This window comes from Prionailurus bengalensis, chromosome B1, assembly GCF_016509475.1.
Source record: "Prionailurus bengalensis isolate Pbe53 chromosome B1, Fcat_Pben_1.1_paternal_pri, whole genome shotgun sequence".
NCBI lineage: Eukaryota > Metazoa > Chordata > Mammalia > Carnivora > Felidae > Prionailurus > Prionailurus bengalensis.
In genome coordinates, this window is record NC_057344.1 from 40,303,033 (window position 1) to 40,306,430 (window position 3,398).

General features: G+C 44.3%; 1 long non-coding RNA gene across 1 annotated transcript; it reads right to left on the minus strand.

Annotated features, from left to right (window-relative positions):
* Positions 1-1,958: 1,958 nt before the first annotated feature.
* LOC122472917 lies at positions 1,959-2,961 on the minus strand. The gene is made up of 2 exons (XR_006294553.1): positions 2,719-2,961; positions 1,959-2,372 (listed from the first exon to the last, which is right to left on the minus strand). It is a non-coding gene; the product is annotated as an uncharacterized LOC122472917 (long non-coding RNA).
* Between the last annotated feature and the right edge of the window lie 437 nt (positions 2,962-3,398).

The window sequence follows — 3,398 nt, forward strand, 5'->3', positions numbered from 1 at the left end:
ACCTCTCCTGGGAATGGCTTCTCCCTCTGTTCAATATCAACGCACTGCTTCCTCCCAGCAGGCCTACTGGAGGGCTCTTAAAACCTCCTTTTGCACAATGGACTAACTTCCTGATTGAAGAGGAAGCTGAACATGGTGCCCCCCCACCCCATCCCTGTTCCCGGTGCCACTTATGTACTCACATTTGACCTAGTCAGAGTTCAACACATTATGGTTTTATTCTGTGCTTTGGTGTTAAATGTTTTTATTCTGCTTCCCAAATAACTCTGCCTACAGTTTGTGTCCTCCAGTGTCATCTCTGCATAAAGCACGGCTGTGTGCAAAAAGCTCTCCATAGAGCGCCTGTTTCATTGCACCTTGTGTGAACAATTGCATAATACATGCTTTAGAAAGGGCGCCTGGGTGGCTCAGTGGGTTAAGCATCTGACTATTGATTTTGGGTCAGGTCGTGATCTCACAGCTTCGTGGATTCCAACCCTGCATCGGACTCTGCGCTGATGATGTGGAGCCTGCTTAGGATTCTCTCTCTCTCTCTCTCTCTCTCTCTCTCTCTCTCTCTCTCCCTGTCTCACTGCCCTTCCCCCTTCCCCCACTCACACTGTCTACTCACTATTTTGAGAGACAGCTCTCAAAATAAATAGATAAACTTAAATATATATATACATGCTTTAGAAAGATTTTCTCCCATTCTAAAAGAAAAATGTGCTCTTTAGAAGACATATGAGAAACACATAAAAGGAGAAATAAGGTATGGCTACTAATTTCACCACTATTAACATCTGAAGTACTGTGTTCAGTTTAAAAATGCAGAAAAATAGAGAGTAATTAAATCACCCCTCACAGAACCACGTTACTATTTTGTCTTAAAAGGCTGGCAAAGACCTTTTATTTTATAAAAGAAATGGAACATTGCATATAAAGCTGAGGTCACCTTTTTTCTTCCCGAGTCCTTCTCCCTCCCCTGGCCAGTGGTAACTGAATCCTGGGGGGAGGATGAGGTAAGAGGAGGACAGAGAAGGAAGTTAGCACAGGAGTCTGAAACATACACAGCCAATAAGAAGGCCAAGCGTCAGGCAGTCCCATCGCCTGATGCTCAGCCCAGCACTTCTCCAAAAGGAGCCAAAGTATCTTGACACCAAGCTTAGGGGGCCAGTCCTGAAGGCCAGGCTTTGAGTCAAAGTGTGGGGTCCCTACAGACCTCATGATCATTTCTCACTGAACATTGCTTATACTAGTTTCCCAGAGCTTGGGATAAAAGCCATCTGGGAAACAAAAGGGAGATTTGGGTTGGAACTCAGACCACCAGGAAGCTCCCGATCTGGCTCCTTCCTGGTGCAAGTGTAGCTCACACGGTGGCCCCACGCCAGGACTCTGCAGGGAGGTTTCCATGGGCATCAATAGGCCTACATCAAAATTCCAGGGCACGGACTCGGGTTCCAAACAGAAAGTGACTCTCTGAACAGAGAATGAACCTGGAGCATTCAGTCTTTTCCCCTTCCCCAGCCCACACTCAGGAGCCCCTCCTTAACCCCCTCAGCACCCTTGGGGTTTTCTCAGTGGATGAGAGGCCACACCTCTCAGGGAGGTGGGAGCTGGGCCTTCTTCCCTTGTAAGCATCAACAAGGCAGAGTGTTGCCCCTGGAAACCGGGTAGCTCCCTGTCCTGTCCTAACAGGAAACGCTGTGAGGGGAATGTGAGGCCACCACATTCTTCTTCTGGGCCATCGTGTCTAGCTCCAATTTGTGACACCTCTGCTTCTGAAATAGGGCAGAGCGGTGACTGGGGGGTGGAGGGGGAGCCCCAGCCCTGGATCCTCACTGAGCATTGTTCTGAGTGGTTCATTCTGGATGGCACCACAGAGAGGGTGTCCGAAGCCCAGATTTCTTACTATGGAATTATCCTCTAATTTAAATTTAAACCAATGTAATGAAAAAGACACCCAAGTTACCAGACTCTCAAAAGCTTAAGAAAATGTATTTTATTCTAGCCCAAGTGACCCGCCCAAGATCATGAAATGAATAAAATTCACAATGTCTATAGTGTTGCCAATTAATTCCTTTACATTTTGGTCTTTGCAAGTGAAAAACTGAAATTTCAAATAAATTACTATTGACATGTATCTTTTCTTTTTCATGGATGAGGCATTAAAGAATGCTTATATGACGAACAATACTTTTTATAATAATATTTTGACAGCACTTTACTGTTTCAAGTCATATGCACATAATCTCATTTGCTTGTTTGGATGTTTGGTTCTTGCTGCCTGCTTCTGTCTGTGCAGAAGTCTGTGCAGAAGTCGACTCAGTGGTGGCCCCTGTTTAATCTCCAACGTCCCGTGCTTGGCACAGATGCTCCTGAGCTGTTCTTCTTTTCTAAAAGAAAAGAAAGCTTTCTTTCATTGATCTGAAGCACAACTTCCAAGGGTAGATTGAACTACATGAAATCACTGTTTTCATAAGTCAGAAATGTTGGCTTGTTGGTAACTTCATATGGGGCAACTCAATATTTTAGTCTAAACAAAGTTTGAGAACAAAGATGGGTTCACTAAAAGTCTGCCTTGTCTGAATCTTCCTTTTATGGATTGCAAGAAGGTGGAAACTGTTCCAAATGCTTTAAATGTGTTAGTTCCTTTAATCCTCACCGTAACCTCATAGAATTTACCCTTCTCATTAGCCACCTGATAGGGAAACCAAGGCCAAGCAAGATTTAATACTTCACCCTCACCTCACCAGCGAAGATGTGCCTGAGACCTGTTTTGGGCCTGGGTCTGATGCCTGGGCTTTTCGCTCTGCCTCATTGTCTTCTCACCTAAGGAAACCAGAGAATGAAGAACCAGATGGGAGTGGACCAGGGAGAGGAAAAATAATTTGTATGAATGTCTGCAGGAGTTTGCATATTGTCAATTAAAGGAAAGGTAAACCCTCACTAAAATGGCTGATGCCATAGGAAATGTATCAGCTACCTAATAAGACATCTAGAGATTGGGCAGTGACAGGACTAGTTTTGTAGAACAGCAATGTTCTCTAGAATACTGTTTTATTTTTCTATAAAAGCAATGTTCATCAAGGGCCAAATTGCCTCCATGTTTACTTTCTGCCATCCTCCACACATTGCTTTGTTCACTAGGCTGGTTCTCTTCTTGGGTCCAAATGGTTGCAGTGGTTCCAGGCTTCATACGCCAAGAACAATATCCAGGCAGAAAAAGGGAATCAGCCCTGTCTTATGTCTCTCTTTAAGATTGAGGAAAATCTTCCCTTCTTGAGGCTCCTCAATAGCCTTCTCACATCTCATGGTTCAGACATGGGTTTATGCCGGTTGTAAGACGATGCATAAACCCATGAAACTATGGCAAGTTTATTGGCTTACAAATAGGGTAAAAAATCTTAGATCTTTAGCCG